Source organism: Diceros bicornis, chromosome 20 (assembly GCF_020826845.1).
Source record: "Diceros bicornis minor isolate mBicDic1 chromosome 20, mDicBic1.mat.cur, whole genome shotgun sequence".
NCBI lineage: Eukaryota > Metazoa > Chordata > Mammalia > Perissodactyla > Rhinocerotidae > Diceros > Diceros bicornis.
In genome coordinates, this window is record NC_080759.1 from 47,003,459 (window position 1) to 47,021,160 (window position 17,702).

The window sequence follows — 17,702 nt, forward strand, 5'->3', positions numbered from 1 at the left end:
GCTTGCTTATAATTGTCTAGATTAAAGGCAAAATAAAAAGTCTACTAGAACAAGAGTAAAAGGAACATTCATGTAGGTATTATGTTGTTACTAGACCATTTCATTCTTAAACAATGTAGTATATCATATGATAGACAAATATGTAAAAAATGTCATTTAAAATATATTTATTTTATAAGTTACTTTCAAAATTTGCTTTTCTTACTCCAAAGTTATATTCTAAATGGGATAGAGTGATACCAATCTACATTTGTAACAGATTCACTTGAAAATTACATACTATGATATTTAATACTAAATAATTTACTATAAAGGAATGATACATTTCACTTTAGTAATTTAATTATTTTTATTTTATAAATTGTGTCAATGATATTACTCATATTACATATGAAAACCTGTTATGAAGGATCTTATCAACGTTGTACATGAATAATATTTGTTGTTGTTTTCATAAATAGTTGAATGATCTTGACTCTATCCCAGGCTTTTAGGTGTATAATCTTGCTTTCATCCTTATTTTGATGTGCTGTGTTCTAGAAAAATAAATAAATGAGAACAATTGCTCACCATTCGCGTACTAACTTACCAAATAATAGATTAAGCATTCAAAAATATTTATTAGGTATACGCTATGCTCTGGACATTATTTTAGGGGTTGATGGATATGAAGAATTATTCTGAATCTAGGCGCTCATAATGATGTAGAACTACAAGACTTTCTATACTTCCAACATCATAAATCTTTCAGTTCTTAAAAGCAATCCAGTGCTCTCCAACCACTTATTGAAGTTGAATGCATACTATGTATTAGGCATTGAGTTATGCAAGAAAGAGAGAGAGAAGGAATAATAAAAAACAGGCACCTGAGTTGTCTACGTACTTGTATCAGTCATAGTTTGCCAGAGGAAACAGAAAGAACAGGATCTATCTATCCTTCGATAAATCTCTTTATAAATTTGGTCTATGTTCTCATAGGGGCAAAAGTGCCCAAATTCAATTAATGAGGATTTGCAGCGGTGAAGAGAAGTTTAAGCGGTCTTGTTGTGGGGCCCAGAGGCACATTTAAAGTACTTTTGCTGTATATTCATTGCCAAAGGTGTAAATCTTACTGTTATTTGCACGTTTGCCATTCCCATCCATTAGGTGTAAGAGGGAATTCTCCCAATTCAGAGACAGCCACAAGCAGGCATGCAGAGAGGTGGTCTCTGTTCTTTCCAGGCTGGTGCAGCAGAAACAACATAGAATCTGAGGAGGAGAAAGAAGAATCACAGCTTTAGCTAAAGGCGTGATTGCTGCTGAAACTCTGGGTAGCCATTTCCCGGTAGAATAGCGCCATCTGCCTGATGCAGGCCCCAAGTACACCACTTAAAAAAAAAAAAAAAAAGAGGTGCCTATTGCTAATAACCTGCTTTATTGAAACTCAGCCCCTGACTCATTGAACCTATTTAGGGATGACTGGCCTAGGATTTCACAGCTAACAAGAGAAGGGCCCAATAGCCCTCATGGAATGGAATTGTTATATTGAAGAGGACAGCCAACCTGGGCCTTGCATCATCTCAGTTTTACATGAAAAAGTGTCAGAGTCATCTTTTGGGAACAATTCTCCCTCAGTCCACTCTGAAGCGAATCCAGTAGCTCCATGAGGCCCTCAATTTACAGAGATTCTCCTAAATGCCTGGGCCTGGTTGACGGATGACTTTGGATAAAAACTGCTGCTGAAATTTGGATGGTAGCAGCAAGCCAGCCTCAAAGAGGACTCTGCTAAGAGCCAGTCAGCACAATGGGATGAATTGAACATACTACTAAGGACCTGGAAGGTTATATTACTAGCACTTGGAAGTCTACAGACAAGCAATTTCAAATACCCTTCTTTGAGGTCATGACCTGAGCTGTAGACTGAGCAGCTGGGTCACTACTGTGGATGCTCACATGTGGATGCAGATGAGACCAACTGGAACCAACCTGCTGATCAAGCTGTGTGGCCCATTTTGCTACAATTGCTCGCCGAATCCATCATTACACTGGACATGGCAACACGTCTCCCTCATAGACCGGGTACAAAGTAAAGGACTCTATGTATCCGATGCAAAACCACCACTGTATGCCAGATTTGGGACTCCTGTAAAACGTTGGCCCGTTTTTCTGGAAAGGAGAGAGATCACATGGCAAGGGACATTGTCTTCGCCTGCTCCAGTCAAATTGACCCCATCAGATCAAATCAAGGTTAACAACAAATCCTGAACTGGAGTGACCTGTGCCCTTTGGGTTATATGTTTGTATATAGAGCGAGTGGGTCACGGACTGTTTCCAGCGGGGATGGGAGTTGCTTACTGGGCCTTTTTTGTCTGCTATAATTATTGGCAAATACACCAAAGATCAGCAGATCACTCTAGACTCTTCCTTGGGTCATAGAATGGCCTCAGACTATATCTTAATTGTCTACAGTAAGACCTACTAGTACCCCTGGGAACTTATTACAGTGACCCAGACCCTGGAGGCGGGGAAAAGGGTGTGTATGAGATCAATGTTGCTGCTTGCAGTCCTGTTGATGGCAGCCTTAACTAACTTCAGAATGAGATAAATTAATCCCAGCCTCTGTGTGTTCCTCATAACTAAGGAGTTGAGGCATTATAATTACTCCTCCTATATTGCTAATATGTAAGCATGATGTCTATGTGTGTGTCATTTTCGCTTAGATCCTTGTAGGGTTCTCTCTTTATCCCTAAATTTCAAAAATTCACAATATTTATTACACAGCTTTAGGATATTTCCTCCTATATCAACAAATCCTTTTGTCTCCAAATTCCAGTGCCCCAGTTTTCTTCTGTAAAATGTGTGATTATTTTTCAATCTTGTCTGTTCGGTCTCTTCTTGCTGGATCTCTTACTCCGTTTTGTGCACATACAATTTCTTATTTCATTATTTTCTTCTTTGTCCTAGAATTCTGCTTAAAGGAAGAGAGCTCCAAGTTTGAACTCAATGCCACTCACTTAACATTTCTGTAATGTTAATTTATTTCTTTAGTGCTTTGGGCCCAGATTTAAATTCTACTATTGCATTTTGATTTTCCTAACATATAATATACTCCATAGGGTTTTTGAGATGATTAAGTAATTAATATATCTGAAATATTTCAATGTAGCTATTCTAATTTTTATCATTAATAGCATCTTTTTATTTCTACTTCATATTACAAATTCTTCCCATTTGTATCCTGTTCATCTATCAGTAAATTAATTCGTACTTATGATTTTCTTCTCCTGTTTTTGCAGTGCACGTTTAGTTGATTTTTATAAGGTGAAAGCAAATGCACTAAAAGTTCTGTTCCTCAGCTTTTAAAGTATAGTCTTTCTCTGCAACGAGCTCCTGGCTTCACTTTAATTTACTTTCTTACACTTTTTTTTTTTTTTTTGGCCTGAAATCAATGCATTTCTCTTTCTAGAATAAAAGGGAAACAGCTCAAATGTGGTATTTGTTCATGAACAATATTTGTGGGGTTAAGTTCGATAATCACAGAGTACAGATATTTATCATTTAGATTTCAGATTTGACCAACTTTTTCTGGAAAAACCTCACTGACCCACTTAAATTGAGATATGTTCCCAAAAGATGTGCTTCTGAACACCGTGCTTTTGCACTATCAGAGCCTTCCTGAGAGATTATTGTAATTGTGATTACTATCATTCTATAATGTGAATTATGCTGAAATGACTGGAACTGTGCTTATTTTGTTCAACATTCTATCGTCCATACTTAGTACATTGACTAAGTACTGTGAGCCCCCAGTACACACTGTGGAAATGAACGGAACTGACTTGAATTGAGTGGAATTTATTTGACATGGCAGCTGAGAAAGTCTTAGATAAGGGGAATCTGAGAAGGGGAATTTTATCTCCATTTGTTGTCTTCTATGTGGTTGGGAAAGGTGCTTAAAGAAGGACCAGATTTCTCTCAGGAGTTTGTTCAACCTAACCTTTAGATAAGGAGAATGAAATAAACTCCAAAGAGTATGTTGCTACCTGCCTTTTGGAGTGTCCTCACTTTCAGTCACCCTTCGCTCCTGCAAATACTGGGTTAGGGAGGTTGCGGCATGACCTTTTCTACTTTGAACATTAGGGATTTTGTTGTTACTGTTGTTGCTTTTACTTAACTCCTCCCTCTCTTCCTCCATCAAAGTAAACAACACAACCAAAATCCTTCCAAATCATGCATCTTTTCTCATTACTCACATATATTCAATGCGACTAATTTTATGAATACATAGACATCTTGACTTTTTCTGTTCTACAAAAATTATAGTAATAAGTAATCATTTTATGCGCACATCTCCACATTTTGCTTTCCTTATTTAAAAATACATTGCATTTGTAAATTCTATCCCTTTTCACTCTTGCAAACTGGTCGATTCTTTTCTGTGCTCATTTTGCTTGAAGACTTTGCTAAATAGAGCCAACAGGAATTAACTCAAACTAATATCCCACTAATATCCCACTCCCCATCTGCTTAGCTAGTATATAGTTTTCTAGCTCTTCTGGAAACTAGGTTGAACCATGTTTCTGTCAATGAGCGTGGTTGGAAAGTTGTGTACAACCTCCATTTTATAGGCTTACAAAGAGAATAGTTGCCCATGATTTTTTCTTTTCTCTTCCCACGAGCTGGAACAGGGATGGGGTGGCAGCCATGCTGATGAAGATAACTTCCTGGAGGATGGTGTTAACCCCCATACAGCAGAAACCGGCTTCCTGGTTTATCTCAGGAAGCAGATTACATTGGTCAGACTAGTATGTGGGGGAAGAATAAATTTCTATGTTATTTAACTTCTCTGTTTTCCTGTGGGTTGGGGGAGGGATGGGATGTGTTCTTCCTGGTGGTTCTCAGAGTGTAGTCTGTGGACCACTGAGGGTCCCCAAGACACTTTCAGGGTGTTGGTGAGGCCAAACCACTTTTCCAGATAATACTAAGATGCCATTTGTCTTAAATAGTTGTGTTTAAGAGTGTTGGCACCAAACTGTACAAGTTGTCACTGTATTGCTCACTACCATGCACTCACAAGAAAAAAAAAGGGCAGTTTCACTTAAGAATGACCTTGATGTGGGCCGGCCCCATGGCTTAGCGATTAAGTGCATGCACTCTGCCACTGGCGGCCCGGGTTCGGATCCTGGGCGCACACCGACGCACCACTGCTCCGGCCATGCTGAGGCCACGTCCCACATACAGCAACTAGAAAGATGTGCAACTATGACTACAACTATCTACTGGGGCTTTAGGGAGGAAAAAAAAAAAAGGAGGAGGACTGGCAATAGATGTCAGCTCAGAGCCGGTCTTCCTCAGCAAAAAAAACAAGAGGATTAGCATGGATGTTAGCTCAGGGCTGATCTTCCTCACAAAAAAAAAAAAAAAAGAATGACCTCGATGAAACAGTAGTAATTATTAATGCTTTCAAACTTTGACCCTTGTGTATATGTCTTTTTACTTTCCTCCGTGAAAACATAGGAAATATGCATGAAGAATTTCTACTACATACTGATGTGATTATTACCCTCAGCAAAAACATCCATGCAACTGTGTGAGCTGACAGCTGAAGTTTTTTTTAGCTGCTTTTTTTCATGGAAACCAATTTTATTTGAAAGAATGACTGAAAGACAAATTATGGTTATTCAAACATGAATATTTGGCAAAAGGAAAACAGCTGACAGTATTATTGATGATGATAAAACTTGAGCTTTCAGAGAAAATTTTGAATTTTGGAAAACTGCATCCCTGTGAGAGCTGGCAGCTTCTCAATACTCAAAGACATTTCAAAAATAAATAGATTTATGTGTGTGTGTGTCTATTTTGATAGTATATAATGAAATGTATAACTATTTGGAAGATCCACAGTTAACGCAGTATTTTCCAAATGATCGATGAATGATATAAATCTGTGCATGAATAAAGAGCTATTCAAAGTGCAAGATAGACCAATGGATTTTTATGTAAAAGAGTACAAAAAGGTCATTGCTATAGATTCTACATAGCAACTAACCTTTAAGAAAATATCATTCCTCAAATTTTAGTGTAGTGACAAAAAAGAACATCAACAATTATCTGAAAAAGTTTACAATGTCCTCACTTTTCCAAATACGTATCTACTTGAAGTCAGATTTTTTTCCTGTGCTTCAATCAAAATAATGCATCACAACAGATTGAATGCGAAAGCAGACATGAACTCAGCTGTCTTCTAAGCCAGATATTAAAGAGATTTGCAAAAATATGAAATATCATTCTTGTCACTAACTTGTTTGTTTAAAAAACTGTAGATTTTTTTATTAAAATATCTTTTTACGGCAACATGTACCAAATGTATTACTTTATTTTTAAATAAATTAATAAATATGTTATTTTTTAAATTTTCTATTTTATTTTCTACTAGAGTACATATCAATAGATATAAAGCACATAAATGAAAGCTCCTCTGGATCATTAATGGTGTATAAGAGTGTAAAGTGTTCCTGAAATCTAAACCGCTAGTTTGCCAAAACCAATGTGATTGAGAACTGCTGGCTTAATCATTATCAAAAATAACACAAAAATTTTGGGCGATATGTCTAAATGTGTTACATTTTTCACCAATAATTAGACAAATTATTGAGCCTATCCAAAATGGAGATTTAAACCCATGGTGGATTTTTTCCCTCTACATATTGCCACTGTATCATCTATTCTTTTTTCTCCGTGTAGAACCCATTCCTCATTGATTCCATCTTTTTTGTTTTGCTTTTGACGATTTGACGTGTTTGTTTTAACTGTACTGCATTTCAATATATTTTGTTCAGTGACCATACTTTCCATATATTTATTGATTTATTTTAAAATTAGAAAATAATGATTTGAGTGACATAGAGTGTATTTATGTTAATATTAAGGGAATATTCTTACGTGCTTTTTGACTTAGTGAACTTGGATTTAGTGATTGTTTTAAGTCACCAGCTGCCTACTCAGGAATTCCCACTTCAGTTGGCTCTTCCTACTCTCTGCGTGGTTCTTTGTCTTCCTCTCCCTGGTTAATAGATTTTCTTAGGTAAGTTGGTACTTTGCCTAGTCTTGGCTCAATGCATTGTGGGAGTTTAGTGTGTGTTGGTATTCCACTGAAAGACAGCATTTCCTTGTGTGTTAGAAGTTCGGCTCTTGTGGGACAACGATGTGCCAACCTTTCCAGTTGTCAGTATTCCTTTAGAGCTCCAGAAGAAATCTCCACTCCCAACTGTCCTCATTTTTCACTAAACTCACTCTCTCCCTCAGATATTGTGAAAAATTCAGCCCAGAGTATTTCAAGAGTTTAAAAGACAGAATAGGACTTCCTAAGAGCATAATTTACATCCAAGGAAGATGCTGCACTTTCTTCTCACAGGGGAGCCCAGCTGTCTCTGGGAACCGTGGAATTATGATCCTCACATCAGGCTCTCCCCGTTGATGGTCCTGAGCTCAGGCAAATACCATGTGAGGAGAGATTGAGTTCTTGGTTTATTCTTGCACCTGCCTGGGATTTCTGAACAATTTGGGGCTTTACACTTTCACTGCGAGCTCTTCTTGCCTCCAAGTCTTTAGCCACTGCTTTGCTCGGGAGAACTCTACGTCCACATCTCTTTATCCATAATGCTGAAACTCCCAGAAGTCTGAAAACTAAAAGTCCTTGACAGCAAAACCTGACCTAGTGAGAATATGTGTAGGTCTCAGTGTAAAACTAAGTATGTATTTGAGGACAAGGTAATGTCCCTATCTCCCTTCCCATGGTTTTATGCAATGGAAATGACATGCAATGTATTATTGCCTTTGTAAAATTTGAAAATTTCTAAATTTTCTAACTTACCTAACCCTATTTGATGTTGTGCCTCTGTACTTGAATCTTTCCAAATTCTGTCGTTTCTTTTTGTGACATTCAGCTCTTCTCTATGGATTCTTTTTTCTCACTACCCTTCTTAGCTACATTTGATTGGAAAGTATATGCCCTCCTTTCTGCAAGACTGAGTTTTAATTGATGTTTGTTTCTCAAAGCATTCATTTGTAGTTTTACTGCTTGCAGCTTAGAGTTGAGAAGCAGGTTTTTTTCAAGGCACTAAGTCCCTCAATGCATAGACTTCTCTATTATGTTTTATTTCTGTCTACAAACGAACATGAATTGCCTTGCCCCCAGCCTCTGATAACATTGCCCTCACCACCTTCCATCCAACCCCTAAGCCAATGGCATGTTTTAGGTTTTTATTCATGGTTGCACTCTTCTTTCTGTACTAATTCTTGCCTCAGTACAGAGAGGCTTGGTTATTTCTCATTCTCATCACACAATGTCTCCATCACAGGTTTACGGGGAGCTGTGTTGTTGTTGTTACTCAGGCACTCAGACTGAAGGATAAGCCACCATCTTCAATACTCCTGGTTTCCATGCCAGGAAAACCAGGGGATGCTGAAGGAGTTCCCACGAGTGGTTGATCAAATACTCTGATCAGTTCATGACATATTGGCTTGAGTTAGTCACATGGCTCCACCAAAGCCCAAGGGAGCAGAGAAGTGCAATGCAACATTTGCCCAGAAAGGGAGCAACAAGAAATATTAGAAGAAACACATTAATGAGGGCCTCGGAGTATAAGCCAGATATATCCTACAGATTCAAAAGTCAGAGAATTGATGAGGAAGGATTTTTACAAATTAAGCTCCTGCAAGCACTTCTGAATTTGAAGACATACACAATCAGCATAATTATTTGATTATGCACTATCTAAAACTAATATTGTAAAATAGATATTTATTAGGTAATTTATGTAAAGTATAACGATAAAGATAATATGCTAAATTTTCATTCTTATTTTGAATTATTAGATAAAAGTCTTTATTCACAACAAAACTTGTTTAAGCACCAAGGTAGAAATTTTTTATTTCACGTAATTTCTGCTAATGATGTGGCTGGATGCTCTGCAGCATCTGTTGTTTACAAGTTCCAACTACCCATTGGGTCACTTGTAAATTTTCACCCAGATTATAAACTATTTTATAAAGATTTAGGAGAATAAACAATTTAACTGAATAAGTTAATATTAATTTAAGTAAAAAATTGTATTATTCACTCTCTATATTAAAGCTTAAGTAATTAACCTGCTCAAGAAAACTTGCATTAAAGCAAACATTGCAGCCACTGCACTAAATCTCCAGTTGAATAAATAAACAAAGTCCCTAGCTTCAATGTGCAACACATTAAATAAATCAACTGAAGCACTTTTATTATTCTCACCATGTGAATTTCCTCATGAAAAGAAAAATCAAGCATCTTCATTATCTTCTGAAAAATTTTTCCCTTTGATTCTTAGCATTTTTTCCAGCTCTTCTCACATCAGTTATTGCTAGCTTCTTTCTGAATGGTTTACATATAATACAATCCACCAATATTAAAACCAGTTTTTAGACATGGCATAATATATAAGTCCAAATTCTTTCTATCGAGTTAATAATCTAGAAAAACACATTATTCTTCTTAATCTAAAGATACATTTATAAGATATTTTTCTTAGAAATCTGAATATAGAATACAAAAATGAATACAAACTATAAACATATAATCACATTTCATTGTCTCCAATTACATCACAAAAGTATTGCACTGATAACTACATTTAAAATTGATTGCATAGTAATTTAGAACTACTATTAATAGGAATACTACGTTTCTCTCAATTGTTTTCTAAAGATGAAACTGATTTATTTCCAAAAGTGAACACATTTATTTTCTAAATAGAGTCACATAATTTGATGTATGAAATATGCCAATTAACAAAATATCCAAGATATGATGAACATGTCACACACCTTCTAGAAATACTTCAATTATTTCCTAAGTTTCCTTCACATGAGCTACAAATCTTTACACAGTTTGAGCCCTGTTTAATTATCCAAGTTACCTTGCACCTGTGACGTGATTTCAGTGTCAATTTTACTGGTCTCATTCATTCATTCCTTTGCATGTTTGCTCGGGTTACCATAGCGTTAGCATATGCTGTTTCCTCTACATGAGACTCTCCTCTCCCTTTGCTGGGTTTGTTTCTGTTTTTTGTTTTGTTTACAAGCTTCAGTGATTTCTACAGCTGTAAGGAAATGAAACAAATGCTGTTTTTGCATTTATTCATTCCCAGTTCTCTGGGCAACATTATCCCAGAATTCCACTTGGAATCATCTGTCCACTATCCTCGTCTATCTGGTTTAGGTGGGGCTGCACCTCACTTCCAGGAGGATCACGTGTCCCTGAAGTGACTAGTCATCATAAATGCATCCCTCTAGTCTCCACAAAGATTGTTGCAGGGATGGCAGCATGACCCAAGTTGGTCCAATTAGAATGATTTCCAAAAATTTTATGAGAGTGTCTAGGACTCAGAACTATGACAGTTACGCTGGATCTGCCAGGGCGTCAGTGGGAGCAGAAGGGCTGCCTGGGAAGGAAGCCAACATGAAAAAGAGCAGATGGAAGAAACAGAGATATTCGGACCTAATAGCCTTGTTTGGGCCCCAGATCCATGCCGCCAGACCCTGTGTCATATTGTTTTCACCCTTTTATCTCTAGTGCCACTGGCACATACAATTAATTTATTTGTATTGATTTAACAAGTGAATATCAAAATTGTTAAAATGTTCAAATATATTTAATCCTCGGTCTTTGTATCAACTTCCTCTACAGTCTGAATTATTAATTAATTAATCAATTCACTCATTCATCAACAAAGGTCATTGCAAGACCACTGGGCACTCAGCAATTAGCATCTCCTTGGGATGCAATAATGAACCAGACTAAGACAATTTATTCTGTTTGCAAAAGGCTTACAACGTAGTTAAGGAAGACAGAGGAGCAAGTGCTTGGAAGTAAGATGAGTGTTGCAAAGAAACACAGACTGATAAGGAAGGGAATATTGATCTCATCTGTGGTGTGAGAAGAAGAAGGAGATAGGAAAACCTTCCCTGAAGAAGAGGCATTTAAATTAAAACCTGAAGATGAACGGATTGAGAAGGAGCAGGATGGGTCCTCCATGAGCTGTCTGTGTGAAGTCTGAGAGGAAGGGTGGCTACAGAGGAGAAAAAGCAGAGAGATTATAAGTGGCAGGTGAAAGATTTACAGAAAGTAGCACATGCAGAGGCTTTTCAGATGCATTAAATTTTCTGAACTTTAGTCTAAATGCAAAATAATTTTATAAAATGGTTTAAGTAGGGAAGTAGCATATAAAAATTTGCATTTTAATGGTGACTTTTGGGCATAATGAATTAATGAGTGGACAATAGTGGGGCATATTACAAGAGACCTGTCACATTAGAGTTATTTGGACTATATTAGCGTTCTACTGCAATGGTTTAGTCCACAGATGACATTTCAGTAATGTTAACATAAATGAATACTTCTGAGAAAATTATTTTAAGAAGGACATACTTAGTAGTAGAATGTACGATATAGTTGGTATTTGATAAGCTATATGCAGTGTGGAAAATGGAGAAATAAATATTCCCAGATTTCAAGTATGAACATCTAGTTTTCATTTACTACAAAAAGAAAGACTAATAAACAGTTCTAAGGGAGGGAGTTATGGAGAGATGATAATTTTATAATTATTCTTCAAAAGTAAATTGCCACTTAAGAAGCCATGTTAACTCTTGAAGCACCACAAAAAATTAATGGGTTAAGAGGTCCAAAATGTTTGTTGAATAGTTTACCCTCATAATTTTGTAAATTACTACATAATTTAAATAATCTATCACTAAATTTCATTGTGTTGACAATATATTAAATTGAAATTGTAAAATTTTATTCAATATATATTAAACTTATTTATGCAATACAGTGAAATATGTCACCTTGACCTCAAACATTTGATTTTCAAGCCTGGAATTTGAAGGCAGGGTGGAGGGGTGAACCAAACGAAAATAATTGAATAAGGGAATAAATCACTACGAGATGTCGTAAGACAAATACAGATTATAAACGCTGATGAAAATTTGAAGTGAGTCAACATTTTGCTCCAGAGTGGTTAAGAGTACTGAGCAATTTAATCCTATAACAGTAAACAGGCTTAGAACCCACCAAAATTAGAAGCATGCAATAAAAACTATAAGCAAAGCTTCTAGTCATGGCTTGAAAGGCGAGACACAGATCTGTTGTTTGTGCTTCTTTTTCACAGAAATGACATAAAATTAAGCACTCACGTGAACACACACACACACACACACACACACATACACACTGCTGACAGATGTCAAAGTTACTCCTGGATAGTTACCCTGTGGATGGTCTAGGGTCATGAGTTGTGGGCCTCCAAAAGTGGTCGCTATTTGATACGTTCTCCTTTATTTCAAGTCTTCATGCAAATCCTACCTTCTACTTCATAGTGTATTCATATAATATATAAAATTATATTTTAGACAGTTCATTACTTGATCTTCTTGCTCTTTCTGCTGTCTCTTGGATGTTCACCAGATTTGCCAGTCAGCTTCTAGTTCAAAGTCTATGTACCTACATTTTCTTAAGCCTGGAATATTCTATGTCCAAATCTAAGCACAGTTCATAATCTTCTTTTATTCAAATTTCTGCTCTAATGTCACCTCACCAGAGAGTCCTTCCCCCCTGACTACCTCACATAAATTAACAACCTCCTTCCCTCAGCATTTCCAGTCCCCCATGCTCTGCTTTCTTCTCCTTCACAGCACTTGCAACCACCAGGTAAACAGCTGTTCATTAGTATGTTATCTGTTTGCCTCTCTAGATTGTAAGCTACATGAGGGCAAGGATCTTGTTTTGTACAATACTGTACCTCTAATCTATTGAACAGTTAGATGATCAATAAAATTTGTTGAATTAATGATTAATTCATATCATTGATCCTGTATATTTTCATGCACTCAACATTATACAACAAATCGCTTTGGCTCTATGCTCAATTTGATAAGTGAGGATGGAGAAAACTAAAGGAAAATAAATTTGGAAAAATTAATCAATTCCTGATTGTGTTGAAACTTTAACTTTCTGTCCAAAACTGTTGATTGTTTGCAGAAAAAGAAGATTTGGGTTAGTGAATAACATGATAAAAGCTTTGAACTTTACTTTTGATGTGTATATCTTTAGAAAATATTTAATGTACTTCACGAAGGGCACACTGGCTTCCATTGGTAAAGTCTCACCCACCTCATCTGTTTTGGTCTGCTCCTGGAACAGTGGTAGGCATATAATAGGCACTGATTAATAATTGCTGGAAAAACAAATGAATGAATGAATGAATGAATGAACTAATTTATCTATGGTTGTTATCATTGTGTCTGCAATTCTTCAATTTCTGTCTTTGGCTCATCAAGAATTATTTCCCCTTGCTCCTGAACTTTCATCCCCTCTGTACCTTAACTTCTCATCTTCTTACAAATACTAAATCAATAACCAGATTGGAACCTGAAGTTCAAAGACACCAAAAATTAGGAATCTAATTAAATTAGAAACTTAATTTAATTAAATTAGAAACTTTCTGGAGGTGATGATTGTACTTTACAAAGCGGTGATGCAGTTTACTAAAAGGGAGATGATCTTTTAATAACTTGGATTGATTATTGGGCACACCTAGGGACATTCTTTCAAAAAGTGCAGAACATTTTCCAGCCACATCAGGAAGTATACACAATCTGAGTTAGTCAACTTGAAAGCCTGTATGGTACAGGTGTTACTTCTGTCTTGGGGATTTTAGACTACCGCTATAATTTCTAGAGACATGAAAAATAGTAATAAATTTAATTCACATCAAGGGCAAACAACTCTAAATGCCTTTATGAGTTACAATATTTATACTTGGGACACATGGGATGAGAATCACATGCTTTTCAGTAAAACCATTCATTGCAAGAGTCAGATAAAATATTCAGCATCTCTAAATATCCTCCCCTGGAATAGTCATTAAGTCATCTCAAAATGTTATCAAGTCGTTAAGAACTGTCTCAAGTCACTCAGGATTGTTCCCATGGCCCATTTTCTGACTCTATTCAATACTATACCATTCCAGTTGCAATTAGGAAAGTTTTGTTGTGTAGAAAATGGCAATTTCCAGCAAGCGTGCATCCAGAAAACATAAAAGAAAATGTAAAATAAAAAGCTCCAGAGACGGAGGGGAAATTCAAAAGAACAGAGCTCACACTCTGTTATTTCTGCAAGGACCAACTTTGGGCAAAGTCGGAAAGTAGAAATCTGTGTTTTGACCCCAGATTGTGGTTCTTCATCCTTGATATCCATTCAAGTTTTTTTTAACCCTTCCATTAAAAGGGTTGGCTCCATTCCCTCATGGACTCCCTTTTCCTGTTCCTCTTCCTTCTACATTAAGATAAATCTCTCTCATTCTTTTATTCACATTAAGCCAGAAGATTATAGTCTGAATACCCCTTATTTACCAAGGAAGTTTGCTGCTTGACGTTATTCAAGCTAAAAGTTTGAAGCTCTAAATTCTAAGTGACATCTGAGAAACCAACCAAGAAATGGTCAAAAAGCAAGTATATATTTTGATTATTCAAAATGTGACTACCATTAAAATTTGTGGAATACAGCGAAAACAGTGCTGAAAGGGAAATTTACAGCGTTGAAAGCATATACTAGAACAGAAGAAAGATATAAAATCAATAATCAAAGTTTCTACCTTAAGAAATTAGAAAAAGAAGAGCAAATTAAAGCCAAAATAAGCAGAAGAAAAGAAATAATAAGAATTAGAGTGCTAATCAATGAAATTGAAAATAGGCAATTAATAGACAAAATCAGCAAAAGCAAAAACTGGTTCTTTGAAAAAAACAGTAGAACTGATAAGCCCTTAGCCAAGAAAAAAAGAGAGAGGACACAAATTACTAGTACCAGAAATGAAAGAGAGAACATCACTACAGATCCCACGGACATTAAGAGTATAATAAAGAAATACTATGAACAACTCTATGCCCACAAATTTGATAAAATGTAGATAAAACATACCAATTCCTTGAAAGACGCAATCTGTCAAAACACACACAAGAAGAAATAGGTCATCTGAATAGGCCCGTATCTATTAAAGAAATTGAGTCAATAATTAATAACCTTCCAAAGCAGAAAGCAACAGGCCCAGATGAGTTCACTGGCGAATTCTACCAAACATTTAAGGAAGAAATTATACCAATTCTCTACAATCTTTTTCAGAGGATAGAAGTAGAGACAATACTTCCTAACTTATCCTGTGGGACTAGCATTACCCTATTACCAAAACCAGTCAAAGATATTACAAGAAGAGAAAACTGCAGACCAATATCTTTCATGAACATAGGCGCAAAAATTTTCAGCAAAATGTTAGCAAATCAAATCCAAGAAAAGTCAAAAAAGAATAATGATTTTACTTTGAAACACATTAAATCAATGAAAACCCATAAATCTATCATAATACTCAAACAAACAAACAAAAACAACTGAGCAGGTAAAACAAAATTCAGTTATCAACTGAGCACCTAGTAAACCAAGTCTTTACTTTAAAAATATTAATTATGGTCAAAACCTTGGAGAAATCCTTAAATTATTTCTTGCTCTTACACTCTCCCCACCCCCTTCCAGTTTGCCAGGAATTCTATGGCGTCTACCTTCAAATTACATCCAGAATTTGACCACAAAATACCATCTCCAAGCAGAGCCATGATTACAATTTCTTTCTAGCTCTCTGAGTCCCAGCCCCCTTGCCTTAAAGACTTTTGCAGCACAGCAGTCAGAGGGTTATTACCTAAGCCTGGTCAAGTCACATAGATGTTTGGAAGCTTTCAATGACTCCCTATTTCACTTAAAATAGAGTCCCAAGTCCTTATGACAGTCTACGTAGAAATTAAATGATTTAGCCTTTATCACTATCTCCATCTCAGACCTCATCTCCTACTACTGTCCTTCGCTCACCTTCTCCAGCCACACTGGTCCCTTTCCTGTCCACTAGGTACCCAGGTTCACTCCTGCCTGGAGCAATGGCCTTAACCATTTCCTCTGCCTGTTCTTCCCCAGAAATAGGCTTTGCTGATCGCCTCGCTTCCTTCTAATCTTTGCTCAAATCTCTTCTTCCTGAGACCTATAATGGCCAACCTATTTACTGCAACTGTCCCTTCCCACTTTCCTATACTTCTGATTGCCATTACTCCATCAAATTTTTATTCCATAGAATTTATGTTCTTGTAACATACTTTATCATTTCCTTGTCTATTGTTTGTAGTTGACCACCTCGATTAGAATGTGAGATTCACAGAGAGCATGATCTTTGATTTATTCAGTGCCTTGCATGTGCCCAATGAATACTTGTTATCATTGTTGAGGCATTTATCCTGCCTTTCCATTAGGAACTGTAGTTTGAAAATTACTAATAGTTCCAGTTGACAAGGGAAAGTTCTCTATAGATGAATACTAGTTAAAACAATATAGAAGGGATGATAGAATTAGAAAAGCATTATTTTTTGAAGCCTAGATATTGAATATACAAGGCTAAGTGTAATAAATTGATTAGTTAAAGTGGTTGATGGGAGCTTAAATTTAGACAGTATCACAGTAATCTCACACCCTTGGTAACGAGGGAATTAAATTCAACAATAAATACAAGGATCAGACTGTCGTCACATTAGCAATCTGAGAAGCTTTTATACATCTTCTGAATAAGATTGTCAGATTTAGCAAATAGAAATATGGAGCACTCAGTTAAATTTGAATTTCAGAAAGCATAATTTTTGGTATAACTATTTTCCATGCAAAATTGGGGAGTCTTGTATTTTATCTGGCAACTCTACTCCTGAAGTGATGCATAACCTCACCTGTAATGTGTTCTAGCCAAACATGTTTAACCTGAGCCAATGAAAGCTTTAGAATTATCTTCCCATTTAAAGGATATTCAGGGAAGAGGATAAAAGGTTCAATGACACTGAGCAAGACAGCTCCCCATTCTCTTCAACAAATCAGTGAAATGTTAAAGGGGGTATGGATAACTGAAAGATAGATAGGGACGAAGAGAAGATACCGTAAGGTATGGTTTGTACCCTGGTTCACAGAAAGGACATGTTTTTCATATATGGAAACATTTGAATAATAATTGCACATTAAATAAGAAGAAAATATATTTCCAGGGAAAACTGAATATTATTAATTCATAAAATCAGATTACTCCATAGAACACATAGAATGATCTCATTTGGTAAAAAAAAAAAAAAAATTTACATACATATATAATAAGTTATAAAATTAAATTATGTTATATATTTGTACAATAAGGTCTAAGAAGATAAGACATTAGTGGGAAATTCAGAGTGATGAAAATATTATGCTATTTCCTTATAATTTCTTAACAGTGTTTTCAAATTATGTATAATACAATTATTTATTTTAAATAATAAATAGCTATTTTGAAATATTTGCTTTAAAATATAGGTATAGCATCATCGATAGACTTCTGAGAATAGCTATGGTTTAGAAATGGAGTTTTTAGAAAAGGATCACACTGTCTAACTTTGGCATTTTCTTCAGAAAATTTCAAAGTAACCTTTGGAATCATTGAGTCCTAATGGCTCTCAAAACTATTCCAAACATGTCTCCATTTATTGGCCTGATAGAGATCAATTGATACAATATCTTGTCTAACACATGAATTGCTATTATAAGCAACAATGAAAATTATGTGCTTTTTAAATTTATTTTG

General features: G+C 35.9%; 1 long non-coding RNA gene across 1 annotated transcript in view; it reads right to left on the reverse strand.

Annotated features, from left to right (window-relative positions):
* Nucleotides 1-339: 339 nt before the first annotated feature.
* Nucleotides 340-17,702, reverse strand: part of LOC131419280 (uncharacterized) — a 44,503-nt gene continuing 27,140 nt past the window's right edge. Inside the window, exons 2-3 of the long non-coding RNA XR_009223187.1 lie at nt 1,113-1,248; nt 340-536 (exon numbers count right to left, since the gene is read on the reverse strand). This is a non-coding gene — a long non-coding RNA (uncharacterized LOC131419280). The remainder of the gene's footprint in view (nt 537-1,112; nt 1,249-17,702) is intronic.